We start from the raw sequence: 19,184 nt of genomic DNA on the forward strand, positions 1-19,184 counted from the left end.
CCCAGAGAGCTAATCAGTAGACTTCCTGTCGCTGGCAAGATAAACCAAACAAGCCCGGAATTAGACTGACTACTGCAGGTATTGTCTAGAAAGGCAGAGTCACCATACAAATTCCAACCACCCGCCTTCCTCCAGGATCCTATTCTCTCTACTCATGGGCCCTCTCTCTACCCTGTCAGATACATCACCAGCAGAGCTGTATATGGTCACTGTATTCCCTGACCTAGACTTTCGTCTGGAAACAGAAGCAGAGGAAGGTATAGGAAGGTAGTCAACCAGTTTGAAGGTGCAGTTCGGTGGAAGGGATGCTTTTGGGTGCACTATAGCCGGCAGTCTAACTATCGTTTGCCTAAACTAATGGTAGGCTTCAGAACAGGTAGGAGACAGGATTCTGATTGCAACCTTACGGGCTGCAATCACACTGTACCCCAGAAGTTTCTATAGTTATTATGCATCTGTTAAATGTTCAATACAATTAAGTTATCATCATTCAATCCTTCTCATTCTGTAACTGCTTAATATAATTTCATTCCGAACACGAGTCATCCAGACCCTACCTATAAAGCACTGTTAAATTCACAGTCTACAGTCACACTACCTCAGTCCCCGAATAAGTTAATGCTGGTGGGGAGGGGGGCTACTCTGTGGAAGGTTCATTCCTTCGTTAAAAATATTTGTATGTGGTTTCTTTGGGGACCACTTAAGAGTTGTTCCTTGTCATCGCACTGAGTTTCCCATCTTTTGGGCACGAGGTAGCTGCACTTACTGCAAACACTAGATGTACTAATATTTACAGTTTCATTCTCAAAAGCAACGAGCAAATGATGAGCAGGCAACGGTCTGCTAGGAAGACAACTCCGGGGTTAAAACGTGTGCCATGCAAGTTTGAGCTCCCAGTGTAAATCATCAGAATACACACACACACACACACACACACACACACACACACACCAGCCTGGTGGGACACGCATAGTGAAGGGTATACACCCTCCACTCTCCTATAAGGGAGATGGGAAGCAAAGGACGAGAGTCCAGAAGCTCCAAGGCCAACTAGTTTGCCTTCTACAGCAGGAAAACCAGAGGAGACCTGACCTCCAACAGGGTAGAGTGGGAGCTGATACCTAAGGTTGTTCTTGGATGTACACATGCACGCTGCGACATGTGCAGGACTACACCACACACACACACACACACACAAAACACACATGAAGTCAGCATAAACCATGAGAAGAAAAGAAAGTTTTCAAGTGTTCTGAGTCCTTGGCCGTTTTTCCTTTGACCCTGTCACTAGAAACCAGGACAATGCTGAAAACACCGGTCACCTTGGGAAGCAAAGACACCCTTAAAAATAACGAAATAAAAATGAACGTTTCCAGGCTGTCACACAATGGTTTCCTGGTACACAGAAAGACATCCTTGCTATTCTACCCCCACATGGGAGCTGTGGCAATTAATTATTCAGCATTTGGAAAGTGCTTTGAGGATAAGATGCTAAGTGCTGAAAATCCCCATCAATTTTCAGCAAGCCACACTGAAAGGGAGCTCACGGTTTGCTCTTGGAACTGAACCATTAGTCTAAGTCCCTGCTTCCTCTTACCTTTCGTTTGGGCCATTAGGCCAGAGAGCTGACGCTCATGTGGACGTTCCCTCCGGTCAACCTTTGAATGCCTTGTGGATAAGAGCTAGTCCTTAATTTTGAGAGAAAATATCAATTCTAATAATGCGGCTTTACTGAAACTCATTATCTTTGCTTATTCGGCACCCTTCCTTGTCTATGTTTTACCTAAGTTATGTAATACAGCAACGTTATTAACACATTTCACTCGGGAAACTTTGTAAGTGGTTTAAACTCTAGTCGAATGTACTTCTTTTCATCACTTCAGCGGACATTCAAGCATGTGTTCATGACACATGACTAGGAATTGATTGAACTTGAAATTCTAAATGAAAGCAATAAAGCAACCCTTCTCACTACCAAAGAGCACGGAATGAAGCTTTTCCTTTTTAATTGCAGCCTTTCCTAGCTTGTGTTTAAGACAACTCATAAGTAAGATTGAGTGTTTTCCACCAAAGCCAAACTAAAACATTTTAAAGACTAGCTTGCAGAGCTAGAGAGATGGTTCAATGGTTAAAAGCACTGGCTGCTCTTCCAGAAGACTAGGGTTTGATTCCCAGCACCCGCAGGATCTGATGCCCTCTGGGCCTCTGCAAGCATTGCATACATTTGATGTACAGATATATGTACAGGCAAAACACCTATACATATAAAAATAAATAAAAATTTAAATAAATAAATCCATGTGCAAGTATGCAAAGGAAATGAAGACGGAATAAGAGGGATAAAGGGAGTAGACAGGACATTGGGCAGGGCTGTTGAGGTGTGGATTTTTCTCCTCTTTTTTCCTCGTTAAGAAGTCCTCAAGCAGCAGCTGTGAGTCAAACCTGTTCAAAGCTACCACACAGTAATTACAGTCAATTTGGGATTAGACACACAGGTCAGAGGCCATTCTCACCTGCATCAACTCTGGAGGCAATACCATTTGCTACCTCTTATCTCCTGCAGAGTAAGAAGCCATCCACCCAAATGCCATAATGTTGTTTTTGCAACTTAAAAGCTAAGCCTGCATAACTTTCTTGCATATGGAATTTCTGCTGTTTGACAGGCCTCGCCACAGTTTTCTCAAAAGGAGGCTTGTGTGTTTCTGTTGTTCTTTGGTTGTGTTGTTGCTATTTGGTTGTTTTTGGGGGGTGGGAGTTTGTTTTGCTTTGTTTTCTGTTTGGTTTTTGAGACAGAGTTTCTCTGTGTAACCCTAGCTATCCTGGAAATGACTTTGTAGACCAGTCTGACCTGGAACTCAGAGGACCACCTGCCTCTGCCTCCCATGTACTAATATTAAAGGCACACACCACCACTGCCATGCATGGTTTATGTGTTTTAATCCCCAAAATGCAGCTTTAAAAGTCCACCCTGTTTGCTTTCTGTCGGGGAGGAAGGGGTTTAGTTCAGCTTGCAGGTCACAAACAGTTCATTGTTGAGGGAAGCCAGGGTAGGAGGTCAAGGCAGGAACCTGGTGGCAGGAATTGAGGCAGAGGCCACAGAGGAGTGCTGCTTACTGGCTTGCTCAGCTTGCTTATGCAACCCTGGGCCATAGGACCAGGAATAGCCCCACCCACAGTGGGTGGGACTTCCCCACATCAATCATTAACCAAGAAATTGCTCCACAAACATGCCCCACAGGCCAACCTGTTGAAGGCAATTAATTCTTTAACTGAGGTTTCCTCTTCCCAAATGACTCTAGTTTGTATCAAACTGAGAAAAACAAGCCACTACAGACATCTTTGCCCCTTCAAAGAGCTTATTATGGGATGAGACTTTCCCTCTCACCACACGTAAACATTAACACATTCTTACACACGGACTAGTTAACCTTAAGTGTTTTATCTGCATTGGCTCCTCCCAACTCATGCCTCCAATCAAACGCAAAAGGGAGATCTTAAATATGTTCGGCTTCCTTAATCTCAACAGGGAGCATAAATTAACTAATTAAGCAACTGCTGTTTGCTGAAGTGAGAAGATCTCCATTAGGCTCATGACTCAGAACCAAAAGTCACTATGAAATTCTGCATGGAACCCAGAAGACTGCTCAACCCAATAGTAGTCAATGTTCAAGAATTAAAGTAACACAAAATTTATTAAACTGGGGTTGGTGCTGTGTATTCACATAATCCTCTTCTTCCAAATAATAGTTCATAATAAATACGTAAATCAACTGCTTTCCATGGATCACTCCCAACATTCTCACTTCCATAGATAGACAGATTAGATAGATGATAGATAGATAGATAGATAGATAGACGATAGATAGATAGACGATAGATAGATAGACGATAGATTAGATAGATAGATAGATAGATAGATAGGCAGGCATACAGACAGACAGAAAAAGCCCCTACAAGCAACTTAAGCTGAAGTGGAGGCTATATTCAACAGAAACATTTAAATATTACAATTTGGAGGAAGGAAAGGCGGCTCACTTGTTACGACCAATTGTTCTCCTGAAAAGGCCCAACCTGTAGGGCAGATGACGAATGTCTGAAACTCCAGTTCCAGGGGGATCTGATGCCCTCTTCTGGCCTCTGCAGGCACTGCACTCAAGTGTAAATGCACAGACACATAATTAAATATAAAATAAATATTTCTTTAAAACAAAATCATTCAAAGACGGCATTACTTCCTCTTCCACTCTGCTGGCTTCAGGAGGATATTCCAACCATTAGATATTGATCCACACTTCACATGTTTCATGGCTATTTCAGCTTTAATGTTAACAGTGCAGCCAGAAAGTCTAACACAGGGACCCTACAGGGGCCCATTTCAAAGTGCTCGGCACTCATGACACTAAGGAAAGTGAGCTAACCACGCCCTCCACTGTGAAGAAATGAACCAACAGAGGCTAAAGCCCACAAGAACATTAATTTAAAACCAAATTTCTAAAACACTCGAGGTGATCCACTCTATATTGGTGTAATTTAAATATCAAAACCTTAAAGAATAACAATTCCAGAATGTTGAAGGAACAAAGCTGTTTAATTGTCAATGTTACAGTCACTGATTGTAGGTACCACTGTCTTCATATAGCACCAGGGTGCTCGCTCGTGCTCTCTGTCTCTGTCTCTCTCTCTCTCTCTCTCTCTCTCTCTCTCACACACACACACACACACACACATACACACACACAAATACACATAGCATACACACACACACACACACATTCTGAGTTTTTTTTCCCTGCCACATGATTAAATTCTTCAAATTTTAGCATCAGTACTTACTCCCTTTGGCTCTTTCCAGAAATTGTATATAAATACCACTAAGACATATAAGCATTATAATGCACTAAATTACCCCTAATATATGCCAGGAGTTTTCTTCTTAGAGGAAGAGCTATGGAACATTAATAATGAGAGCACTCAGTTTCAGACTCACAAGAGTCATATTACAGGGGAAAGGAGAGTTGAAAACATCAAACAAAACTCCCCTGCACTTCTCTAAGTGCACCATACCCACTAATTTACTTAAGTCATGGAAATGGAGTGAGGTGAGCTGAGCTAGGAACTGGGGGCATGACGCCACCCGCCACAAGGCACAGAGCATCAGGTGCTGTGCTGCCTGCCGTGGCTCTCCCATGCAGCAGGAAAGCACTTCTACAGTCAGTGGGCACTCAAGTCAGCTCTGTCCTGCTCCAAAATCTACCTTAGGCACAGAGAGATAATCAGTTGAAGGTCACAGTCCCTCCAGATGCTGCCTGCACCTCGGGGACCATCGTGAAATAATCTTTTTGCACACTGTGAAGGTGTGTCTTTGCCAAGGCAGCTTCTGATTGGTTTAGTAAAGAGCTAAATGACCAATAGCTAGGCAGGAGGTATTGGAAGGACTTCCAGGCACAGAGAGGACTCTGGGAAGAAGAGAGGCGAAGAAGCTAGCCAGACACAGAACGAGTCAGACACGTATAATGAGAAAAAGGTAAAAAGTCACAGAGCAGAATATAGATTGATAAAAAAAAATACGGGTTAATTTATGAGAGCTAGTTAGAAACAAGCCTAAGCTATTGGTCAAGCTTTCATAATCAATAAGCCTCCGTGTCATTGCTTGGGAGCTGGCTGTCAGGACAGAAAAAGATTTTTTACACAGGGCTGCTTGACATAAAGTTCAAAGAAAGACCTGTTCTCCTCAATTCAAAGTGGACCATCTCAAGGGTCTCCAGAAGTACAATCTCAGAATCTGCTCATGGTACACACATGGGGAGACAATGGTGAAATTGGGGTCCAATCACAGGCCCTCCCTCTAGGCCCACAGTATTAAACTGCAGAAGAAAGTACTGACGGTTGCAGAGGACATGGAAAATCACAGAACTTTCCATGAACCTCGGCAGCCTGCAAGTGCAAGGATGTTTCAACAACAAAACTAATACTGGAACTGAGCATCATCCCCAGGCCTCCTCCTGCTCCAAGTCTCTACTGGCACTGTTCTACATCCCTCCTCCCGTGCCCTCAATGCACACCTTTGCTGATTATCAGTGTCCATGTGGGGATGTCACTTTTCTCTCCAAGGTACAACGATGCACAATTTTGTAATAAATAAAAATAAAGATAAATTGTTTAAAGTGCCATAGCTGTCTAATCAGAGATAAAGAATACGGACAAACTGATTGGTAGCAATCACTCCTCATCCCTCCACCCTGGACATGCTCTCTGAATTGTATAATGAAGATTAAGAGAGGCAGACAAAAGGGAAAAATCATTCAATGTGTCATCAAGATGGGAGATAAGGGTGTGCGGTTCATTTTACCATGATGAACATCAAAATGTTTTCAGACAATTTTGGTTTGAACCCTAATTAGGTTAGCTTCAGCAATCAGAAAATTCTACTGAAGTGAATACTTGATACTTCAACAATAGTAGATAAATGGACTGCTCCTGTTACCTCAAGCAGACAGAGTCACAATTTCCCAGAACCAGGCTCCTCAAGATACTCCTACTCTTTCCTTGATCCCTTTACCTGGCCGTGGCAACAGCCCAGGCTGCAGGCATTTGCTCCATCCTGTTCTGCTCAAGGCACGACACTCCCTAGGCTCTTAGATCCCTGGACACCCCCTGAGGACTGAATCCCTGAGTTTCTCCACAGGACTGAAAAGTTATTGTTCCAGCTACAATCCAATAAGAACAGCACCGGAAGCCTACATGCTCCAACCTGCTGTTTTTGCTGCTCTGGCCTTGACAACAAGACTGTATGTTGCTTGAGCTCATATGTCCATTCATCACAGAAGCTAGAAGCCACAGCCAAGTTGGAAGACATGGCACTGGACTTCCCACGCTCTAATGTGTGAACTCACCGTTTCACTGCAGAGTTATCCAATACAATGACAGTGTGAGTGTGAGTGAGTGTGTGTGTGTGTGTGTGATATGCACACATACATTTGCACCCGTGCACACAACCACGCATGTGCATGTAGAGGCCAGAGGTCTATACTGGGTATCTTTCTCATCACTCTCCACCACCTAATTTTTGATACAGGGTCTGTTTCCGAGCCTGGAGATCAGCAGTTGGCTACAGTGGATGGCCAATGATTTCCCAGAATCCCCATGTTTCCTTCTCTCCTCCACTGGCATCACAGGGTTCCTCTGCTATACCTGGCTTTTTCCACGGATGCAGCAAATCCCACCCCAGGTCCTCATGCTCATGCAGCAAGCCCTCTACCCACCAAGCCATCCCTCCAGCAGCTGATAATGTATTTTAAACTTTCAGATAATAAAATTTACCTCATTTATTTGGGAAAACAATTTATGACTGATTGAATTATCCCAAAACAAGAAACAATATGTAAACAATTCAAAAGCAGCAAAGACAATGTACCCCGAGAAATTCCACAAGGTCTATGTGCTTGCCTTCCAATCATGGGTAACAGCGCATGTACATTCATGCCTTCTGGTCACAGTAAGAGCTCAGGCAAGACATGCCAGGGAAGAAGCCTTCCAAAGACTTGGTATGTGGGGGTCAGGCCCACCATCTTCCAGATCAAGGTTCAGTGACATCTTACAGCAGCACCAAAGAAGAGAGGTGTGTTCCACAACGTGAGCTGAACTAAGTCCTGTGGGAAGAGACCAGCTCTGGGTAACACCCTGCATAAAAAGAAAGCGGTTGCCCAAAAATTGGACCTATTTATGTCCATCTTCTCAATTGTATGAAGACAAGTTCCCCTGGAGATTTCTCAGGACCACCTCCCCTGGGAGAAGCCAGTTCTCAGTGTGATAAGCAGCTCTGATAAGTTTCTCCTACTTAAACTCTGAATATTTTTGCGATAAGCTTAATTCTGTTTTATGAGCGGTGCTTCTGATCTGATACTTTCAGGCCTGAGGAAAGTGTTCACAGCATCATAGGCTTCAGTGAAATCTCATCTCGGACTTCAGATGCCATTGGCTAGGACAGTGGTTCTTCGTCTTCCTAACACTGCGACCCTTTAATACAGTTCCTCATGCTGTGGTGATCCTCCAACCAGACAATTCTTTTCTATGAAATTATTTTTATTGCTCTTTCATAACTGTAATTTTGCTACTTCTGTGAATCGTGATGTAAATATCTGATATGCAATCCCTGTGAAAAGGTCGTCTGACCCACATGTTGAAGCACCGGGTTTTCACTCTGCATTCACACAGCTGCCTGTTCTCACATACTCATGTTGTGCCCTGTATTTCTCTACACCTTTCTAACCATGTCTGTCTTGAAACAGAAGACGAATCCCTCTAGGGACTATTCTTCTCTTAATATATATTTCAATTTTGCACGTGTGTAAATATTTTGCCTGCGTGTATGTATGTACACCATGTGTGTGCAGTGCTGGGGGGGGGGGGAGTAGAACAGGCCACTAGATCCCCTGAAACCGGAGTTCAGAAGATTTGTGAGCCACCATTGTGGTGCTGGGAATTCAGCAGGGTCGTCTGTAAGTGCACTGGGCCACTGGGCCATCTCTCTAGACGCTTAAGGGACACTTCATACAGTCGGGGTATGAAGACATGGACAAGGGGTATTTGATAGGCTCTCAGTAAGAGATAGTTAAACTGAAATCTAGGTCCAAGGGTGCTGTTTTTCACTAGTTAGTGCTGAAACATACTAAGTCTAAGATCAAACACGCAAGCAAAATATCAGCTATAAAGCCCCTGAATATGCCATGCCGTCACAAATACTATAAGGCAAGTTAGCACACACTTAACAAAGAGATATGATAATATTTTCATGGCTGCTTGCAAAGATTTTGTAAACTTAAGACTTCTACTTCAGTATGTAAAATATGATCAACATTAAAAAAAAGTTTGAATGATAAAGCACCAAGTTAGGATGACTTTTAGGAATCTTAAAAGTGGAGAAAATTTGACAAAAGATATGGGAAAAAAACATTCTGTGCTACAGTTTTACAGCTTCTTGTTAGCCTATAACGACTCCAAAAGAAGCTGGGGCTAGAGAAGAGGCTCAGGGCTTAGGACGCCGGGTGCACAACAATGGGGCCGATGTTTGGGTCCCAGCACCCATGTAACAGTCAGGGTGAGCGTAAAATGCCTGTGAGATCCAAGGGCACTGAAGATCTTTTCTGTTCTCCATGAAAGCGCTCACACGTATTACGCATGCACACACAGACACAAATATCATTTAAAATAAATTAAAAAAAACTTGTTAAAGCTCTAATACTTTTAATATCAAATAAGCAGTAAGATTATATAGAATACAGAGAACAAATAAAGCAGTCATATCAAAACAGGCCGTTTTCCAAGGAGCAATAACTGAAAACAAACACTTCTAACAAAGTGTTTTACCCCAGAGTTACCGAATCATTAATAAGAAATTTCACATGACGTGTCCGAGGGGCAGGACAGCAATGAGCCGCAGCTGCTCCCTGAGTCAGTCTCCACAGAAGTCCAGTTCAGAGAAAGCAGGCATTTTATGCATTTTTGCTGTAACAGCTAAGCTAGAGCTAGTCTATGCTCCCAAGGTGACATCATGGAAGATGAGCCCCCCAGATTGAGGAAGCACCCAGCATAGAACAGCATGCTCACCTGTGAGCAGGTGCAAGTGCCCCTCAGGAGAGTGGCCGGCCAGAATTAGAATTCACAGCCAAAAGTTTTGGCAGGGAAAAAAATTGCAAGTGTTTGAGCTTTATTTTCTTCTGATGTTTTTGGATGAGTTTTCTTTTTATTTCTCAATGCATTTTCAAGGGAAACTGTCTGGTCTCGTTTATCCAAATCCTTCTGACACATTCCTATCTGCCTTCCCTTTTCCCTGGCACAGAAGCTCAACTTGTAATGGCGCAAATGCGTGAGCTGTGTGTTTCTGCTTGATCTGTTAACACTCAGCAATTTCCAGAGGCGATTGTGATCAGTACTTCTACCAGCTCCCGACCATGAGGCCCAACTGTCTGCCAACGTGGTGAGTGTTCATCTCACATTGCTAACGACACAGTCTCTAGAGGTCAGAGGAATGAAGGAACAACGTGCCAAGCGGTTCAACTGCTGTCTTGCTGCGGCTGTGGTCATGCACCTCCCAAGACGAAGAGGACCTCGGGAGTAGAGCCATCTACACCCAAGTCCTGTAAAGCTTGTGTTAAAAGACATTTGGGACTATCCCATCAAGTCATCTAGACAACAGCCTTCCTTACTGAGCATACTGGAAATGAAAGGACGAATTCCCTTTTCTTTTACAGCAGTTTAGATACTAGAGTTGTTGTAATCTCATTCATTAAACAATTAACCTTTGGGCTAGAAAGATGATTTAGTGGTTAGAGCACTGACTGTTCTTCAAGAGGGCCGAGATTCAATTCCCAACATTCACATGGTGGCTCACAATGTCTCTAACTCCAGTTTCAGGGGCTCTGGGGCCCTCTTCAGGCTTCCCTGGGCATCAGCATATACCCACATGCAGACACACACATAATTTTAAAGTGACAAATTCTAATTAAAAACTAAACACACACACACACACACACATCACTGTCCTTAAAGAAAATTCATAATATCAATCTTTTGAAAATCCCAAGGGCCAAATAGACACCCGAGGGAGGACCCCTGCTGCCAGCATAAATATAGTAATATCCACGTCTTCCTGAATGTATATGTATAAAGCCACCAATTGAACCTCTCTAAAGGAAATCTCTCAGAACAGAAGGTGATTCTGAGGAACTATTGGCTGAGGTACTAGTTTAACAAGGTCATGGTCACCCTTTGTATTTATTTTTATTTTCCACTATGTTATACCTATGCCAGAAAACCAAGACAGCCTGCTATACCAGAAAAGTCCATTTCCCACTTGGTCAGCCTATCCGGGCCAAATACACATGATGTATGTCACCTAAATGTAAGCATTCCTACACATGTAAGCTGGCATGTAATCCTGAGAGCGTTTCTTGCTCAGCAGACTACAGGGAAACAGTTCCACCTAAGTAATGAGAACAAGGCAACCCAGGGTGCCTACAGCTCCATAAAGCAGGTAAATAAACAAATGCCAACACGAAAGGAAGGAAGGAAGGAAGGAAGGAAGGAAGGAAGGCAGACAAACAGCCTTGCGGTAACAAAATGTAATGAGACATCCACACAAAACCCAAGTCTTTGTGTCGCCAGCCTGAGTTGCAAAGTGAAACCTACCACTGGTTAAGAGCTCCCGCCACATGATCCTCCAAAAGAAACACACACAAATTTTAACTCTATTTATACTAAAATAAAAAAAGCATTCCACTAGACCACCTTCCAGGCAAAAGGAAAGGTCTCCAAGTCAATCCATTCGCTGACTGATAAGAGACAAGAGCCAGAGCTGCCCGTTCACCGTGTTGGCTGGCGGAGGTGTGCGCGGCACTTTGACTTCAGCATTACAGGCAGCATCTCCGAGAAACTCTGTAACCACACAGAGTGGAAAAGGTTCTTCAAAAGCTCCAGCTTTCAGATAATCTTCATCCCTCGCCGTTCAATTCTGTGTGCAACATGGCTTCCAACGAATCGGCACTGGAGGAGCCAGTAGAGCAGACCTGGCAGTGTGCTGCCTAGAACTCTAATTACTGAAGCTGAAAGTATAGAGTGTGTAGGCTTTGGGGGAACCATCCATGGAGTGAAAAGCAGTATAACCCGCTTTCAGGGGTGCTTTAGGTTTGGTGTGTGTCACGCGGGACACAGATGACCCATACAATGAAATGGATGATCTCCAACTGCTGGCTCTGAGTCTCAACTTCCAACTGAGTGTTTGATGAACCCTGTTCAAAAGTCAGCTGTGGCGACAGGAAGTAGAAGTCTTAGGAACAGTTTGAGTTACTCAGGGTAAGCACCTAAGAGAGATAATGAAATGTGTTGTTCATTCACTCAGCCAAACGTTTATTAATGTGCCAACAACTGCTCTCCGTGCTGGCCCCGTTCAAGTCCAGAACAGAAAGCACTGCAGCAGAACACGATGACAATAACAGCAGACACATGTAAGGTTCTGAAGGGGTTTAATAAAGTTCATTCTGGCGCTGCCTGGAAACCCCTCTGTGGACTGGGTTCTACAGTCACTTTGGTAAAGGAAAAAAATTAAACCTTGCAATTTTTTAAGTTCCCCAAATCAAACCATGAATAGAGTAAGAGATGTCAGTCTTCAGCTCCTGTATCCTCTGAATGCAGCTCTCGGTCCAACACTGGGCAGTGCATTACAAGACATGCGGCTGCTGCGTGGAGATTCCGTTGGCACACGGCAAACTCTATATGCTTTTGAGTGCTGGTTGAAAGCTGGATTTTAGGCTGATTTTTGGTTTGGTTTGGTTTTTTTGGGTGTTGTTGTTGTTGTTTGTTTGTTTGTTTCTAAGAACAGGAATTCCTACCAACTGGAACAGTCAAGCTCAAATGTTCCTCATCTCTTTCCGTACTTTACTGGATGTTCTTAGCAGATGACAGCACTGACGAGTGAGTTTGCCTGATTAGCTAAACAAATGAATGGAGCTAACTCTCCAGGATTAAAGCCTTCCTTACAAAAGATCATGCTAGGCAGAAACTTTAGGAGCAAAAAATAATAGTAATAATAATAATAATAAATAGATAAAACAATGCTATAACTGATAAATATTTGAAAAATCACACTCAACAATGAAGCTAAATCCATGATATGATCTATTCATGTATCTATACAGACCAGGTAAAATGTATAAAGCACATAAGGCCTACTATTCATAAAGATGTTTATGGATGACTTTAATTCAATGCTAGTAGGAGGATGAATCTGTATCAACTTTGAGGGAAGACACCATCTTCTAAACCAAATCTAACAAATGAATTCAACACACACAGAGTTCTCCACATTTCTAAAGGATGTACTACTCAAGAACACCCATATCAACACAATCCGTAACAGACGATACCGAAAACAACCCAAGTATCCATCATGAATGAAACAGATAATGTGCCGTGCCGGTCCACAAAAGTAAATGTCCTTCCAACTATGAGGATAAACAAACTTGCTACGCACAAATCAAGGATGAATCTCCTAAATACAGCAGTTAGCAGAAGGGGTCAGACCCACAAGTACATACCACGTGGTTGACTCATGGAAAGCTGACTAACAGGTAAAAGTGACCTACAGCCCCAGAAGTGAGAAGTTACTGTTGAGGGAAATCATAGCTTACAATGATGGGAATAGGAGACTTCTGAGCCTGTCATTGGCTTGCATCCTGTATTCACTCGAGTTGAGCTGTTCGCTGGTATTTTAGAGACATTTTCGATGTTCTGACTACATGTTGCAAATCAGCAAAAACTTAAATGGATGAGGCAGGAGGAAGGGGAAAGAAAACAGAGAAAAGAAGAAGAGAGGCGGGGAGAGGAGGGAGGGGGCTATACATGACACTATCAGGTCCGAGGTTCTAGCCTTTAGTTCTGCTTGTGGTCTCTTGTTCACCTTCCTTTACTAGCGGGTGGTCCACACTCTGGGCTCAGCATTTCCTATGTACCACAATATCTGCCCAGCTCCGTCCTCTACTTTCTTGTTTACGGTTGGCTGTGATATCAGAGGTCGTATGCCAATAACTCAAAGATGCTTCACATCTGCGGACTCTAGGGATCTCCTGAGGGACAGAGCCCTCTTTAATATAAGCCTTCCCTCTGGCTGCTCACAGTCTTGCTGGCGAACAGAGCATGCCAAACAAACAGCTATAGTACTAGATCCCATCAATCACCAGATCTCTAAAGCAAGGCTAGAATTAATTAATAGAGAAGTCCAGACCCCTCAAGTTTACCCATCTGAAAATAGCATAGAGCAAGCTATTCATCAGGCAGTATAGTTGCCAAAGCAAAAAAGAATGCTGCGCTTCCTAGTAATGACATTAGGAAAAACTTCCTTATTTATGCCACTCAAAAAAGCAGGTTTCAACACAATGTAGCCCTTTCTCTTTAGGCATTTCTGATTGTTTTATTTTAATGCCTCCCAAAAGTATCCCAGAAGTTCTATCTACAGCTTTTTTTAAAGCTTTCTAATACAAATTCAACAAAGCAAGAAGAAAATAAAACTCAAGATGTCACTTCTTGATTACTTACGTCCTTCAAAGTCTTAACTTCATGTAACTTACTTCTGTGTAATTCTCCATGAAAATGAACTTAGCTCCCAAGCTAAAACTGACACACCCAAACTGGAGACCTTTAGCATTGCTGAACCCAGAACCTCAAAGTTGAAAGCTTTGGTCACTGCTGGTCTGGAAGGACACGGAAAAGCTCATCTTAGCAGAATAAACTTGCATCTGCTTTGCCCTCTTCCTCTGTGACTAAAATAACCAAAACTCATTCCCCTTCACCGTAGTCATTCGATGGAGAAGTAACAGCATTCAGCAGATGGAGTATGCATTCCAGCCTGCACCAATAACTTTTCAGGATATATTTTTTTTTTTGGTACAGTTCTCTGTTTTGGTTTTTAAGTAAGCACAATACCTAACCCTTATATCTACTTCATTTTCAGGGAAGATGGACCATGTCTGGCTCCCAGAAGCAACAGATGAAGGGGCTTTCACTATTACTATTATGACTATTTCTTTTTTTTTTATTCTTTTTTTTATTTTAAACTGAAAAGTGCCACATGACTTTTTATTTGAGTGATTCTTTTTTTTACTACTACATATGAACTTAATATAAACACAATATAAAATTGAATTACAAACCCAAGACATTAATACATTTAAATATCCATGTACAATATCTGGTTATTATGACTATTTCTACTGCTATCTTTTGTTTAATTCATCAACCTACTTCAGAAGAAATAAAGACATCATTACTAAGAAAACAGCACTGTAAGCATCACGTAGAAGACTGGGAAAATAAACTTTCTCAGTTCCTTTCGTAGCAGGTAAATAAAGGCACCATCATTCGACCCTCACCCTCCTTGGGTGTCTTAGTTGTCATTGTACTACAGGGACCAGAGAGATGTCACCGCCTCAGAGTCACTGTGACAGCAGCGAATGTGGCTTGAGATAAAATGTAACCTCTGAATGTGTATGTTTTCATGTATAAGTCTGCAAATTAGACAGTGCTGTGTACAAGACTGTCTACATCTATGGCTGGAAAACTAGCTAAAGACACGTAGCAGTGAATATATGAACTACCTTCTAGGACACAAGTGTTCATGACAAAAAAATGTCCTGAGTGTGCAAATACTGAGAGCTAGGCAAAAATGATCCGTATACAACTCACCCCTGGCCTGATATCAAAGAAACAGCATTTATACCCTAAAATTCCCATATGCAAAAGTAGTAATATCTAGTTTGGTAAAGTTTTACTTGATTCCTGGATATTCTTATCTATTCATTCTGCTGAAGGACACTACATTAAAAACAAATCTCATGGGTCTTAACTTGTCCTGAAAAACAACATCAGGTAAGATATGTGTTCTACTTACAGCTTCCTCTGGCTAATCAGTCATTCATATATCCTGATTCCTTCCATTTTGCAATAAAAAAAAAACTTGGAAACTTTAATCATCATTAGATTTTCCTGTTCCCCACTTGTTCTTTCCAAAGCAGACCTGATTATGCAGCAGACCCAGACTTATTCCTACTGTCTAAAACGAATGCCAAGGAACAGGCTGACGGAGTGCCCTTGCCACACACAGGAGCAGGGAATTCTCCTAGGACTGGCTCCCTAACAATAGCAGGTCCTCACTGACTGCAGCGCCCTCAGAGGCAGGCAGGGAAACCTGATTATCTGTGATGATTCACCAGCAGAGTGTGCTTCCCTTCCCTCTTTAAGTACTGACTTTTCCTTTAAGATGTGAGCTATGGCCAGACTACCATGCATGTTATCAGAACAAGAGATCAGAATCTTCAAATTGTGCTTGCCAGAGCTCAGTGAAAAATGAGATTGCCACCAGGGTGTGCTGGGAGATGTCCCAAAGGTTGCCTGGTTTCTAGCATGTTTTTTCCTCTACTGCAATTGCCTGTCTCCCTTTTATACACTATTTCTATAAATCCAAATATCTTCTAATCATTTAAAAGAATGGCCCTGGCATGCAAATGCTGCAAGCTTTTGTGTGTTGACAACGTGAACTAAAAGAAATACATCAATAAATTGAGCATACTTCTGAGCACCTGAAAGACACACAGGCTTTGTATGTTTGTATGTTTCCAAACAGAAAATAATATTGAAATGTCCGTGCTGTAAAACTAATACAAAGGGCTGAAGGTTTCTGCTTTCTCAAATATACCCAACACTACCAAAAAAATATCCCATTTTCTGTCTCTCACGCCATCTGTAGAAATGCCTTATGCCCCAAGAATTCACATGACTGGTAAGTTTCCCATCCTACCTATGGAACTTTTCTGTCATCTTGCCTACACTTGGATATAAAGGTAAAACCATTCTATTTTACCACAAAGGAGATCAGAATCCTATTTAGATTTAACTTTAAAATGAAAGTAAAAGTTTTTCTCAGTTATGAAAGATTTAAAAAAAATACACACTTCCTTTGAATAAAGTAGAAATAACTCCAGTCTAAGTACAGCAATGACTGGAAAGTATTTAATGCTAATGTGCCGGACACAAGGACTAGAGTTCTTAGAAACTTTTATTTTTCTGAAGAGTCTTGAAGCTGTCCAGTACTGGTCTGGCTTCCACGGAGAATCTATCCAGATACCAATGAAAATGAGCACCAATGAGCAAGACACACTTCAATGTAGGTAATATTGCAACCCGAAGTCCCTGGTAAAGAAAGGAAGCTAGGTGCAGTGTGGCGCCTTTCCAGGATCTGAGCTGGTGTTAGTGCAGCCCTGTGTCAGGGAGTTCTCACTAGGAGTGAGTCTGTCTGGTACTAAAGTGAAAGAGGAGAGAGAAGTGAGTGCAAAGGAGGAGAGAAGAGAGCTTTCAGCTTTTCAGCTTCAGACTGGAAGAACTTGCTGCGGGCAATCACGCTGAGAAGGTGGGGCCTTCTGGAGAGAGGGAAGGCAGAACTCCACATTTCCAGGGAACCCGGAGGTGCTAGGGCCGGTGCTAGGGCCAGTGCAGAAATGCTTCCTTGGCGGTTCTCAAGTTGAGGGGTTTTTACCCCCTTTTGTTCTCGGAGAACTTTCCTCCTTATGGAGCTTGCTGCAGTTAGCCGCTGTAGCTCAGTAGCTGTTATTAACAGACGGGCAAAGACTGAAAAGCACTTAAGAAAAGAATCACCTGCCCTTGCCAAGATGCACACGCTGCCCAGTACCTGAGCGAGAGCTCCGCTGTCGCCGGCCAACAGAAATCCCAGTTTAACCTCTGTCTCCCCCTTGCAAATAAATGTGTGTACCTCTTGCAGTGAATCTGCCTGACTCACCCCCGCCTCCGGCGTGCCAAGCAGAAATGCGAGTGCCCGATCCCAGAGCGGACAGAGGAGTGGGGATCGCGGCCTCGATGGCACTGTTTCCTCAGCCTCCCCACCTTAAAGATCTTTAGGTGTGTCCCCCCTCAGACAGGTCCCCAGATACACTATGACCACTCGGGCTCAGGAGAACACAAGTGTCACTGCTCCCGAGCCTAGCCGGGGCGTCCACTGGCCCCACAGTCGTGGCAACAACGCCCGGTTACGTGCAGGCGGCTATGCAGTAGGGGGAAAATAGAACCACCCAAACTTGTCATCTGAACGCTAAGACGGAATAAAAAGTACTTTTTTCCGCAACAACAACAGCAGCGTTCACACTTCGCGGGCGCCCAGCACAGGAGATGCCCGGCCCGCCACTGACCTCTCTCTCTCTCCCTGCGTCCCTCCCTGGACGCGCCGCCGAGGCCGTCAGATCGCCCTGCGGGACCAGTCCCTGGGGCCCGCGCCCGCCACCCAGTGCCCACCGCGCCGGCTAGGCTTGGGGACGTGGCCGACCCACCCCGCCGCCGCTCCGGCCACTCACCTCCTGGGGTCGGGCTTCCGTCGCTCCTCCAGCTTGGCGACTGAGTGTGTGGCTGCAGCGGCCGCCGCCGCTGCTGCCGCCGCCGCTTTCGCCGCCACCTCGGCCGCCGCCGCCACCTAAGCTCTGCCCCGCGCGCCGCCGGGGCTGAAGGCGGGGGACCGCGGGGACCCGGGCGGCGTGGGCTGGGAAGTTGGCGCGGCCGCTCGCAGCGCGCGCGGGGCACCAGTCGCAACTTTGGCGCCGGGTGGGTGCGCGCTGCGCCCGGGGAGGCGACCGAGGGACGAGGGCAGCCGCGGGAGGGTCGGCCCGGCGGGGACGGAGCGGCGACGCGGAGCGGAGGTGTCGGCCTCGGGGAGAGAGCGGAGACAGCGGGGCGGCTCCACTCCCTACTCTGCCTCCCGCAGCTCCCGCGTGTGCGCCCGGCTGTCCGTGTGCCTGCCGAGAACCGACGCTGCAGCCGCCGCCGGGCTCGGGGATGGGCTAGGCGGCCCAAGCCGTACGGCGAGCGCGAGCCCGCGATCCATATTTAAAGCGGCGAGTGGCCTCGGCCGGCCCCCTGCCCTGCCCTCGCTCGCGCCCGCCCGCCCGCCCGGCCCCCTCGGCTCCCGGCCGCCGCTCGGCGTCAGTCGCCAGGGCTTCGGCGGCGGGGAGGGGCCTCGGGCCGCGCCGCCCCGCTGGGGGCTCAGCACGCACCGCCCGCCTGGGGCTGGATTGGGCGGGGGGGGGGCGGGGGGGGGCGGGGGGGACCGAATCTGGCTTCCGACCCCGAGGCCTCACCTCGCCCGGCTCCTCTCCTGCCCAGAGCCGGTTGCTAGGGTCAACGTTTCAACCCGGCTGGCCTCAGTTCCCCCACTGGGGAGAACCTAAAGTTGCATGCGTTTCCCAACCGAGATCATTCTGGATGCTACTTCACAAAACTTGCGGTGTGTTGGTAAAGAAAGTGCTGCCAGCCCACAGTGTTAAATCACCATACATCTTTATTGGCAAAGGATATCTGGGGACACCGTGGACCTCCACCTTTTCTTTCATTATGGCACTGGTGGCTTCTGTCTGGAGTTAGGGAAACAACTTTAGCCATCCAAGGCGGGTTCTTGAGTTTGCAAAATGATCCTTCGTATTTACTATGCTGCTAAAGTTAATTAATTAAGTACACTTCGCCAAGCAAATCACAATATGTCAAGGGCCCCCGCAGTACTTGTGATCAGTTAAGAAATCCTTTAGGATGTGTGAATAGATGCCAACACAGACACCATCTAGTGTTCTGAAGACTACTAC

General features: G+C 44.9%; 1 protein-coding gene across 4 annotated transcripts in view; it reads right to left on the minus strand.

Annotated features, from left to right (window-relative positions):
- Positions 1 to 18,458, minus strand: part of Slc4a4 (solute carrier family 4 member 4) — a 331,040-nt gene extending 312,582 nt beyond the window's left edge. For 2 of the 4 annotated variants that reach the window (XM_041671197.1, XM_041671196.1), the window contains exon 1: positions 17,910 to 18,457. The gene's annotated coding sequence lies outside the window, so the exon portion shown is untranslated. Of the gene's footprint in view, positions 1 to 17,909 lie in introns of all 4 variants that reach the window. The other 2 variants (XM_041671195.1, XM_041671198.1) reach the window with 2 other exon arrangements.
- Positions 18,459 to 19,184: the final 726 nt, after the last annotated feature.

Source organism: Microtus oregoni, unplaced genomic scaffold, assembly GCF_018167655.1.
Source record: "Microtus oregoni isolate MIOR12 unplaced genomic scaffold, Mior012 000021F_ref0000039, whole genome shotgun sequence".
Classification (NCBI taxonomy): Eukaryota; Metazoa; Chordata; class Mammalia; order Rodentia; family Cricetidae; genus Microtus; species Microtus oregoni.